At 41.1% G+C, this 12,458-nt stretch overlaps 1 pseudogene; it reads left to right on the forward strand.

The window, feature by feature from the left end:
• Window positions 1-647: 647 nt before the first annotated feature.
• Window positions 648-753, forward strand: LOC129698461 (U2 spliceosomal RNA; annotated as a pseudogene).
• The last annotated feature ends 11,705 nt before the right edge of the window (window positions 754-12,458 follow it).

Genomic DNA, 12,458 nt, shown 5'->3' on the forward strand with positions numbered 1-12,458 from the left:
CGTCCGGGCTGAAAACCTTCTTCAAAAGGTAAGCACCGGGGTTGGTCCAGGGGATCCATAGGTACAGGAACTGCCGCGAAGGACCAGGCCCGTGAACACCGGGGTCGGTCCGAGCGGCTCGAACCCGACACGCAGGGAACAACGTTCACCAGCGGGAGAATAAAAGTCGGGAACCGCAGGTAGGAGACTCTGCGTTTCCTTCCACTTACCTTTAGGTGCAGACATGGACTGGGTCCATGTAAGCTGCAGAATGCCGGCGGGAGAACCGCGGAGTGCAGGCAGCCGGCAGGAGAGCAGTAACGGCAGTCGGCAGCGGCAGCGGCAGCAGCGGCAGGAGCACTGGCAGCGGCAGGAGCAGCAGCGGCAGGAGCACTGGCAGCGGCAGGAGCACTGGCAGCGGCAGGAGCACTGGCAGCGGCAGGAGCACTGGCAGCGGCAGGAGCGCTGGAGCGCTGGCAGCGGCAGGAGCAGCATGGGCACATCGATTCCCGGAGAGGGAAAACACCGGTGCCCAACTTCGCTCCAGCACGGTGAGAAAATTCATTTCTCGGCAGCAAAGGACTTTGCAGTTGACTGGCTGCAATCTACTACAAGGGACCAGTATGTGAGTACCAGGGTCGGTCCCAGCGGGGTTTTTAGTTACAATAATCACTTCTGGGCCTTTTGGCTAAGATCAAGTGTAGTATCTGTTCTTATCAGTTTAATATCTGATTCGTCCCTTATCTAGGGACCATATATTAAATAAAAACTATAGTAGCTGTTATCATCAGTTTGAATGTCTTATATGTCCCTTATCTAAGGACCATATAAGTAGGAGTGTCCAGAATTGAGGGCATTAGAGTGGGGTTGACCGGCTGCAACGACCGCAAGGGACCAGTACCGTCAGTATGGGGGTCGGTCCCAGGGGTCTAAGATAAAGGAGCAGCCAGGAGTGCTGAGAGCGTTGGAGCCGGGTTAAAGGAATAGATGGAAGCAGCTGTGCCAGTTATCCTCCACACCGGCCATATCCACTCCACGGAAGGAAGGACAAAACTGGAGAAGGAGGACCGTGGAACAGCGGGCAGCCAGCAGCAGCCAGCGGCACTTGGATCATCCGTAGTGGGATCAGCTGTGCCCGATGTCGGCCCCGCACCGGCCAGATCCATGCGGCCGAGCGGTAAGGCTAGACACAAATCAAACAAGGTAGTGGACTCAGAGGGTCCGACTTTGCATAATACCGCCGGCAACCAGCGCCGAGAGGGCTGGAGTGGAAGAAGCGGTGTATGGAGCCTTGCTCCAACGTGATAAAACCACAGCGGTACCTCTTTGAGGGCTGCACAATGCTTCTACCCCATCAGAGGGGAGCACTGTGGGTCAGTTCTGGGTTGACTTGCAAGAGGGGTCCGCAGAACAAAAGACAAGTGGGCAGCAGTTAAGCCCCACATGGGTACCCCGTGCGGGACCCTAGAGATCTCTAACTCTATAAAAAAGAGTAGGCAGGACCCTAATGGGCCAGAGCCTGGTAATACAGTGTCCCATGATCCTAACACAGCAGGGACTCTGCTGGACATGGTGGCTGATTACTTTAACCAAGTCAAACATGGGTAGACTTGGATCCAGGATGGCAATAGTATTACTATATGTCTGGCCACAAACGCCAACAAGAAAAATTTACAGACACTGGCCAGACATCTGCCACCTGGCAACGGTGAGGCATTACAGGTGCCCAGTGTAAACCAATGCATTTGGCAGCATATGGGGACGAACATCAGGAACCAGGACCTCAAGATCCAGAGAACCTTAAAGGGATTCACGGAAGGCATCATAGCATACACCCGCACCCTGGACTAAACGTAGGTAACCAAAGACCATCAAGACGCACTAGCTCTGTTTAGTAATATGCAATATGACCTGAACTACACGTGGAAGGCGGCCATTCAGCCAGCACTAGGACCCCAAAAATGCTACCATTTGCAAACAAAGAACCGTGTGTGGACAAAGCCAAGACACTGGAGCTCATCAAGGCCAGCGCAAGGGCCTATTTTGGGGCATGATACCAGCCACAGGCAAGGCCATAAAAAATGTGGCTCATACCAGTGGCAGTGCCAGAAATCAATATAACCCGCAGGATCCTTTTTTAGGGTATGGCCAGGGCGGCCACCCTGGAAGATGCGGAAGCCTCAACCTCCCACACAACCCCGAACAAGAAATATCAAACCAGAACCTCCTTTTCAAAAAACCAAGGAAATAACTCAACCACCGGTAACCATGGAGGTAGGTGGGTGGGGTTTATTCTGTTAAAATAGGGACCTACGATGGTAGGGGAAGTTGCAACACTACAGTTATGTATGGTATATAATCACTACAGATTCATATAATCTCAGCAGTATTCAGGGTTATCTGATAGGATTTACTCATCCCAATAACCACAGTACAACATACACCAGAAGGGCATTTTGTCCTTACATAAACCAAACAATCTAAAACCCACATGGTGCTACAAAAAATTGTACACGAAAGGTGTGATTGAGCATACTTTTCATGGAACATTAGAATTGTATCAAACATATTTATTAAATAAAATAGAGTAGGGTTGCAGGATTATCATTTGATTTTAACCCTAAACACATTTGTTCTAGATATTCATTTTAAGATGGATACTCTTATTATTGATAAAGACTTGGTGTCAGCTGCGGGTTTCTATATGGCAGGCATTGACTCAAAAGAGGAACTTTGGCAATATAGAGCTTACAAAAGGGGCAATCATTAGCCCCAATATTATTTACTAAAATTCTAAAACCAGCTTGGCATTGCTATGTAAACAAAGCCATAGGGTGATGTTTTCCCCCGTTCGGCCCCATCAATGGGGTACTAGGGAAAATTCAACTACACTCGGCATCTGGAATTCTCAGAGTACCCGACTGACCTTCTAAATCATGGTATTCAGTCATACAGGGGATGGTGTTAGAACCATGTTCCCTAATGAACATAGCCAAAAATTATTGATTTATCCAGTGACTGGAGGCAGTCATCCATGCCATAAGACTATGGATTTATTGATTTGTAGAGTCTAAAAGACCCACTACACGACATTGGGCTGTCAGACAGGACGATGAATCTCATCTCATCTGCACTAAGACTGTCAACACGGAAGCAGTACCTTGGACTCATCAAGAAATGGGGCATATACTGCTTGGACAACAACCTCGACCAAAAGGCCAAGAACATTCTGGCCGTATTGGAATTTTAACAAGTCTCCATTATGATAATCGATGGAGCTACAGTGCCATCAATAGTGCCACAAGTGCACTCTCCAATTACCTATCACAAGGAACGGAGCGGCACGCGGTGGGAACGCACCCCTGGTAAGAAAACCAGGTACTCCGAAATCTGGGACGTGGGTGTCGTTTCTCAACATGCTGAGGAGCTTGTAGCTCATAACAGCGTTGTCACTTCAGTAACAGACCAGGAAGATGGTTATGCTCATGGTGTTATTTACCGCACAACAAGTCCAGCCATTAAGCAAACTGAGCCTGGACTCCCTGATCATCGCACCGAGAAACTGGTGTTGTCATACAGGTTTTAATAAAAGAAAACAGATCGGGTTCCTCGGGTCAAGTGTTTGATTTTATGGTACACCCATATGGCAAACGACGGTGTATAGCAAGACACATCTAACAATACATAGAATACTAAGAACATTCGAGGTCAGAGTATGGAGTTGTTTATCTCTTACAAAAAACCGCATGACAGGGTCACGACTCAAACTATATCAAGGTGGCTTAAATAGGTCCTAAAAATGGCAGGAATAGACACTAATGTTTTAACTCTCATTCCACCAGGACTGCAGCAACATCCGCAGCAAAATTGTACAGGTACCCACAGACCAAATCCTCAGAATGGCAGGATGGTCATTCAAAAAAGGGTTTTTCCATAGGTTTTATAATAAACCAGTTATTTTTGGAGCCATCATTGTATTAAGAAAACATTTTATGTTCAACAAAATAATTTGCCCGAAAGGTTACAGGGCTATGATTCTCAAATTTAAAAAAATGTTATATATTTTTTCGTTATACCACACAACTCTTTGTATAATTGTGTTTTAAAATTACTAATGATGCTCTCTCCCAATACCCAAGGCAGTTGTGAAGCATGGACTCGTTCCACGGCATGAGGTCACAGGGCTTTGAAATCTTCACGAAGTCACTCACATGACTCCGAAGTAAAATAGTAAGATTAAACGAGAACTTACCAGTTTGAAGTTTGATCTGTATTTTATGAGGAGTTACGATGAGGGATTTTGTGCCCTCCGCTCCCACCCTCTTATGATCATATCAAAAACTGGTATCTCTTTGATAATCTTACTATGTTAGATCATTATAGGTTCCTGTGACCTCACACCGCTGCTTTGAAGAATGACACGCATGCGTGGAAGCGGGGTTCTTCACAAAATCCCTCATCGTAACTCCTCATAAAATACAGATCAAACTTCAAACTGGTAAGTTCTCGTTTAATCTTACTATTTTTGAATTCTCTTTTGGATTTCTTGCACTGATGTCCTTGGGTTATATGCCCCCAGTATTGAAAACATGATTGCTGTACCTACTCAAACATCCTATTTGGTCATGCCCTCATCTTTTTTAAAGATAAGCTGTCTGTTTGACTTAAAAAAAAAAAAATAATAATAATATTTTATTTTATTAGAAGTAAGAACAATCATATGGCACCAAAGTGCCTAATATATATTTTCATAATACATTTTATGTACAGCTTCTTTTTTTTTTGTTATATTAAAGAAAGATTAGAATAAGAAAAATAAATTAGATAGTAAAGGATAGAAAGACATGAGATATATAAGTGTGTGAAGAAAACGTAAAAAGACGAATGAGTGAAGAAAGTTGAGAAAAAGGAAATAGAAAAAAAGAGAATAATACATTAAAAAAAAATAATTAAAGTAAGGAGATCATTGTTTATAATCTTGACCAACACTCGTCCAGTCCTGAAACAGTTATTTTGTACAATTATGTTGCACCATATGATTCCAAAAAGATGACAAATGGAGGCCAACTCGTTATGAATTGGTCTGATTTATCCATTAGGAGGAATCGCATTTCCTCACGATGTGCGGTGTCCAACATACATGCAATCCACATTTTAAGCGTTGGTATTGATGTATTTTTCCAAAATTTAAGTATTAATTTTTTTGCTATTATTAAACCATAGTTAAAAAATAAATGTTGAGATGTGTTCAATTTATTCCCATCTTCCATTACGCCAAATATAATCATTTCAGTCTTAGGTTCCATTCTTATCTTAAATAATTTTGTAAATATTTCGAAAATATCACTCCAAAATCTATAAAGTTGTATGCAGGAAACTAAGGAGTGCGTTATAGTTGCATTTTGGGATAGACATTTATCACAAATGGCGGATATATTTGGATAACATTTGTTCAATCTTGTTTTTGAATAATATAATCTATGTAAAATTTTTATTGAATTAGATTATGTCTTACATTAATCGAACATTTGTGAATATATATTAAGTACTTTTCCCATGTAACCTTCGTAATTTTTATCATTAGTTCCCGCTCCCACTCTTCTCTAAGTACCTCTGTCGATGGTAGGTCTATATTTAGAATACTATTATATAAACATGATATTAATTTTTATGAGTCAGCTTCAATATTCATTGCTTCTTCCAATAATTCAGGAGTTATTTTTTGATATCCTTGTATATATTTTTTCATGAAATCGCAAATCTGAAGACATTTAAAATATTAGTTGTTTTTCAGTTTAAATTTTAATTGTAACTGTTGGAATGATAGTAGGTTTCCCATTTCGTACATTTAAGGGCCTGTCCCACTCTAACGACATTATTTGTGAGTTTAGGAGAGTTTGTGCTCACCACAAGCTCGCAGCATAGTCGACACATGGTCGTAGGTGGTCACTGGTAAGTCTCCTTCATGGTTGAGAGGAGTTACTGCATAGTGGTTAGCTGAAAAAATTTCTGCGAGTAACATTGGTCGGCATAGAGAAAATCAATACTTTTGAACATAGTGCAGTGCAGTGGTAGTGGGGTCGCCATGTTGTTGTAGGTAGTCGAGGTAGCCGTAAGTAATCTCCTTTGCTAACCGGGCATTTTAATTGGCTCATTGGGGGAAAAACACATAATCATGAGTTTTCAGAACCAAGGAAAGCCACCCGGTAAAGTTAAATACCTGCTAAACTTCACATCTGTGTATCTCTGGCTTATTAAAAGTTGTCTGACTTCTTAAAATTGTCACCACTCCTTCTCACCCCCTTCTTCCTCCTTCTTCCCCCTTCTCTACCCTTTTCTCCCCCCTTCTCCACCCTTCTCCCCCCCTTCTCCCCCCTCTCCCCCCCTTCTCCCCCCTTCCCCCCCTTCTCCCTCCCCCCCCCTCTCTCCCCTCCCCACTCTTTTAAAGGAGTTACCGTACACTGTGCCAGCCGTCTTTAACCATCCTGTTCATCGCGGGTATCACCTTGCTTTGCACCGTGTGAATTTCAGACAGCATTCCCCCACTTTCCCTGGCCCCTGCCGTTGTGATATGTTTGTGTGTGTTCATCGCTGACGGTTGATCCAACTCACGGTTTTTCAGGCGAATGCCCCCGAGCTTGAAGGTCGCGACAGTTTGCTGACAAGTCGCGTAAGTGGGACAGGCCCTTTACTGTCTCCTGTCTGTTTGACTTTTACTGATATGTTTACCTTTGGATTTCTGGTTTAATCCTTATTAAATTCTATGCAATATACCCAGTTGAGCTATATTTCTTTTTTAGAACAAAAACTGCACTACAATATTATTTTTTTTTAATTTAATTTTTTTTAATTTTTTTTTTATTAGAAGCAATGTACATACATAATAATCATGGTATATAACATAATACATTTCATGTACAACTTTTTTTTTAAAAAAGAATTAGAAAAGAGAAGCTTGAGGATAGTAGTGATGTGTAGGGCGCAATAATTGATGGTTAATGATTGATATTTAGACAAATAGAGTGCGTCCTTAGAAATGTAGAAAAAAAATAGCCCCGAAAATAAAAGAGCCTTAAGAAAAGAAAGAAAATAAGAAAAAAATGCAAAAAAGATAGAACTAAACAGCAAAGAATGTGCCTAATTTGTAACGTTACATACTCCTCACCTAGTTCTAAAACAATTACTTTCCAGTGTTATGTTGCACCATATTACACCTGTAATAAATCAATGAAAGGTGACCATATCTTGAAGAATTGGTTTTCCTGCTAGAGCAAGTCTCATTTCCTCAAGATGTAATATTTCCGACATATTTGTAATCCACATTTTAAACGTTGGGATAGGTGCATTTTTCCAGAATTTAAGTATTAGTTTTTTTGCCAACAATATTCTAGGTGCAGTCCAATTAATGTTCAATACAGACTGAGCATAATTTTATTTAAATTGTACTCGATAAATAAACCCAAGAAGATAATTTTATTTTTTAAGAACTTGTTAACTGGTGGATCATTAATATAAATAGTTATATTTGTACTCTTAGAGTATAATTCCACAATACAACTTGGATTTACTGTTTCAAGGCCATAAATTATCTCCTTACTCTTCAGACCAAAATGTACACTATTCATGCTGAAATGTATTGCCAATTATTAGCCATTCTGCATTTGTTTGTTACATTGATTTTTTTTCAATTTCTCATATTGAATTCCCCCCAGATTTTATATTATTCACTAATGTAGAAATCATGGTTCTGACTTAGTCTTAATCACCAATATATGTTGTGAGCAGTGGTGGTCTCAGCACTAATTTCATAGATCACCATCTAATTAATCCAGTGCTAATTAATAGCTGCCTCTAACTCCACCCTCTACATTTTATCCTGAGGTCAGACAGCAATCTATTCCACTACATGTCTCATGATTACATATTCTGTGACATTCACTTACTGGAAACACCTTACAAAAACCTTTTTGAAAATTACATCCATCATATCATGATTGTCTGCTCTCTATAATATCCTTCAAAATTCGATCAGGTTGATCAAGCAAAATTTTCCCTTTAAAAAAAAGTATCCTGACATTATCAAACATTTCATTCTTAGATGCTCTTTCTCTCTTACATTTAGAGAATATTCAATTTTTCCTGGCCCCGATATCAACGTGACTGGAGATTGCGTGCAACTGCAAGACAAGTAAGGTTCTCATGGTAGGGGATGTTAACTTTCACAGTATAAACTGGGACTGCCAAATGCTTAGACGGAGTGGAATTTGTTAAATGTGTTCAGGAAGGTTTCCTGAGGCAATATGTAAAGGGCCCAACAAGGAAAAGTGTGAAGCTTGATCTACTTTTAAATTAGGATGGGCAAGTGACTGAATTGTCTGTCGGTAAACCTTGGGACTAATGACCACTGTTCTATTAGTTTTTAAATAATTATGTATAATGACAGGCTGACCTCACAAGTTAAAATTCTGAATTGGGGCAAGGTCAATGTTGGTATTAGACAGGAACTTGCCAAACCTGATTGGAGTAGGTTCAGAAAGTGAGATGGTTTTTAAAGTGTGATGACAAGAGTTCAGGGCATGCATGTTCCAGTTAGATGAAGGGCAAAGTGGGTAGGCAGGAGAATTCTGAAGTATGGTATACAATTTTGGATGCCTAATTATAGGAAGGATGTCAACAAAATAGAGAGAGTATAGAGGAGATTTACTAGAATGTTGCCTGGGTTTCAGCAACTAAGTTACAAAGAAAGGTTGAACAAGTTAGGTCTTTATTCTTTGGAGCGCAGAAGGTTAAGGGGGATGATAGAGGTCTTTAAAATGATGAGAGGGATAGACACAGTTGATGTGGATAAGCTTTTCCCATTGAGAGTTGGGAAGATTCAAACAAGAGGACATGACTTGAGAATTAAGGGAAAGAAGTTTAGGGGTAACATTAGGGGGAACGTCTTTACTCAGAGAGTGGTAGCTGTGTGGAATGAGCTTCCAGTGAAAGTGGTGGAGGCAGGTTCGATTTCATCATTTAAAAATAAATTGGATAGGTATATGGACCAGAAAGGAATGGAGGATTATGGTCTGAGTGCAGGTAGATGGGACTAGGGGGAAAAAAAGAGTGTTCGGCACGGACTTGAAGGGCTGGATGTTTCCGTGCTGTAATTGTTATCTGGTTATATGGTTACATGAGAAAAGAAACTTGGACAATAAGAGAAATTAAGGCTGAATAAATTCTAAAAAATCAAGAAAATTAAGGCTATATGGGACATGTAAAGGCAACTGAAATCAAGTGTGTCCTTGGTGGAAAGGACACAAAATGTTGGAGTAATTCAGCAGGTCACAAAGCATCTCTGGAGAACACCGCTAGGTGATGTTTCAGGTCGTGACCCTTCTTCAGACTTGGCAGAGTTTCGGGGACTGAAGAGCATTATTAAGAAGAAAATCAGGTGGGCAAAATGGGGGGAAGGAAATAGCTCTGGCAGATAAGATTACAGAACATCCAGAGATTGTATGTATATTTAAGGAAAGAAAGTAACTAGAGAGAAAATATCATCCCTCAGAAACGAAAGCAGTCATCTCTGTGTGGAGCCGCAGGAGATGGACATCATTAATAAGTATTTTTCCTCTTTTTCCGTGGAGAAAGACATGAAGACTCAGAAACTTGGGTCGATTAATGGAGATATCTTGAGAACAGTATCTATTACGGACATCCTCAGGTGTATAAAGATGGCTACATCTCCTGCGCTTGATCAGATATATCTGAGGATACCTTGGGAGTCTAGAGAAAAAAAATATAGGGGCTCTAGCTGAAATATATGCATCATTGGATGTGAGTGAGGTGTTGGAAGACAGGAGGGTAGCTAATGATCTGCCTCTATTTAAGAAGGGCTGTAAGGATAAGCCTGGGAACTATAGACCCATGAGCCTTACATCTACAATAGGCAAATCATTGGAGTAGGTATATAGGGAGGATTAGGGATTGTCAGCATGGTTTGTCAGCATGGGGGATCATGTCTTACGAACCTAATTTTTTTTTTTGAAGAAGAAGAAATCAATGAGGGCAAAGCTGCAGATGCTGTCTATATGGACCACCAAGTGATCCACATAGTAAACTGCTCTGGGAGGCTAAATGAGATACAGTGAGAGTTAGGCAAATGGATAGAGTATTGGTTTCATGGAGGGATGGTGGAAGGTTATTTTTCAGACTGAAGGCATGTGATTAGTGGGGTGCCTCAGGTATTGGTGTTGGGCCTATTGCTATTTGTCATTTATTTCAAATGATATGGATGAGAATATACAAGGCATGATCAGTAAATTTGCAGATGACACTAAAGTGTGTGATATTCCAGACAGTGCAGATGGTTATCTGAAAAAATACAACAGATGTTGAGTAATTGAGTCGAGAAATGGTTGATGGGTTTAATGCAGTTAGATGTGAGGTGTTGCACTTGGTAAGTAAAACCAGGGTAAGATTTTCACATGGAATGGCAGGGCTCTGGAGAGTGTTGTAGATTAGAGGGATTATAGCATGGTGTATATGAGGAATGAGCTGCTAGCGGAGGTGGTTGAGGCAGGTACTATAACAACATTTTAAAGACATTTGGACAGACATTAGGAAAGGTTTCAAACTGGTCCCACCAGCCAAACGTGGGCAGGTGATACCAGTGTAGATGTGGCATTTTGGTTGGCATGGGCGTTGTGCCAAATGGCCTGTTTTTGTGCTCTGTGATTCGTCTGTAATTATCAAAATATGTGCTATCCCTCTTTTTGAGGTATAAACAATACATTAGTTAACCGGCGTCCCCTGGAACTATACATTTAAAAAATGTGAATAGTCATAGCAACAGGAAATCAGTTATCATTAGAATAGTTTAAAAGACAATAGCGAACCTGAGGTTAATTTAACAGTCAAAACCTAATGAAACCAGAGGGAGTTCTGAATCTTTTCTGCATTTTCTCAAGTTTTCTGGGTCCCTTTGTACATTAATCAAATGTAATTTCAGCCAGTATCATTTTGTCACAATCCAGATTAATTTTTACATTGTAGATATTTTAGTTCCCAGTTTCTGGAAATGCTCTGTTTTCTTTTCGTCTTTGTTACTCTTATAATATCTCACAGAGGTCACCTGGTCCAATATTAATAGAAATAGTAAGATTAAATGAGAACTTACCAGTTTGAAGTTTGATCTTGATTTTATGAGGAGTTACGATGAGCAATTACGTGAAGAAGGGCCATCCGGCTGCGTGGGCGTCAATCTTCAAAGCAGCGGTTAAATCACAGATAAAAAGAAGACCTGAGAATAGTGAGATTGTGAAGAAACAAGAACTTCCATATGACCTTGATAGTATGAGGGTGGGAGCGGTGGGCACGTAATCGCTCGTAGTAACTCCTCATTAAATCAAGATCAAATTTCAAACTGGTAAATTCTCATTTAATCTTACTATTTTACTTCGTAGTCACGTGAGTGACTACGTGAAGATTTCAAAGCTCTGTGATTTTACGCCGGTTACGAATCCAGGCGACACACACTGAATGGATTGACCATGGATGAGTGTAATCATTAAAGCATTCAGACATTACGTAGTTAAGTAAAGACACTGATGCTTTAAATGAAAGAAAAGTTTTAAAACAATAGTTACCCCTCCCAACCTTGGGGGAAAACTAGGGGACAGAACTTAAAATGGTACGTGCAAACACCCCCAGTCCGGTTATGGGTTTGTTATAAAACCGGTGGACCATTATTTCATTCGTCCACCCTGCAGCCACTAGGATGTCTTCAAGGGGGACGTCCATAGCTCTTGCTGCCGACGTAGATGCAGCCCTGGTGGAGTGAGATTTAATAATATAAATGTTCACTCCTGCTACCGCCATTACCCCCTTTGACCATCTGGAGACATCTGAGTTGACACCTTCTGGTGTGGTTTTTTATGGCTGACCAGGACCGATTGTTCTGAGCCTCTGAGGTTCTCTGTAACTTTCAGATAGTGTTGTTAGTATGTTACCACACACAACCGTTGGTCCTCTGGATATGCCAAGAACTGGATCTTCATCCCTGGCATTCCTGGCCTGCTCTGTTTTATCAGGTTCCTGATTACAAATATTATGTTGTTCATATTGGTGGCCATGTAGTCCAACCGTAGCTTTTGCAATGTCTGGCCTCTTTGTCAGCATGCCACCTTCAGGGTTAGTTATAGGCGGTCCCCACTGTCAAAGTAGGGTTAGTACCACGCTCACATCCCATGTGGCTGTGTACCTTGGCCTTGGAGGTATTAAATTGTAAATTCCCTTCATGAATTTTGTTGTAAAGGGGTGCGTTCCTATCGACCCGTGCCCTGCTTCCAGCATCAGATAGGAGGAGAGTGCGCCTTTGGCACTATAGATTGCACTATAACTTTGTTCAAGTTCAAGTTCAAGTTAGTTTAGTGTCATGTGTCCCTATATAGGACAATGGAATTCTTGCTTTGCTTCAGCACACAGAACATTGTAGGCAT

This window comes from Leucoraja erinacea, chromosome 6, assembly GCF_028641065.1.
Source record: "Leucoraja erinacea ecotype New England chromosome 6, Leri_hhj_1, whole genome shotgun sequence".
Classification (NCBI taxonomy): domain Eukaryota; kingdom Metazoa; phylum Chordata; class Chondrichthyes; order Rajiformes; family Rajidae; genus Leucoraja; species Leucoraja erinaceus.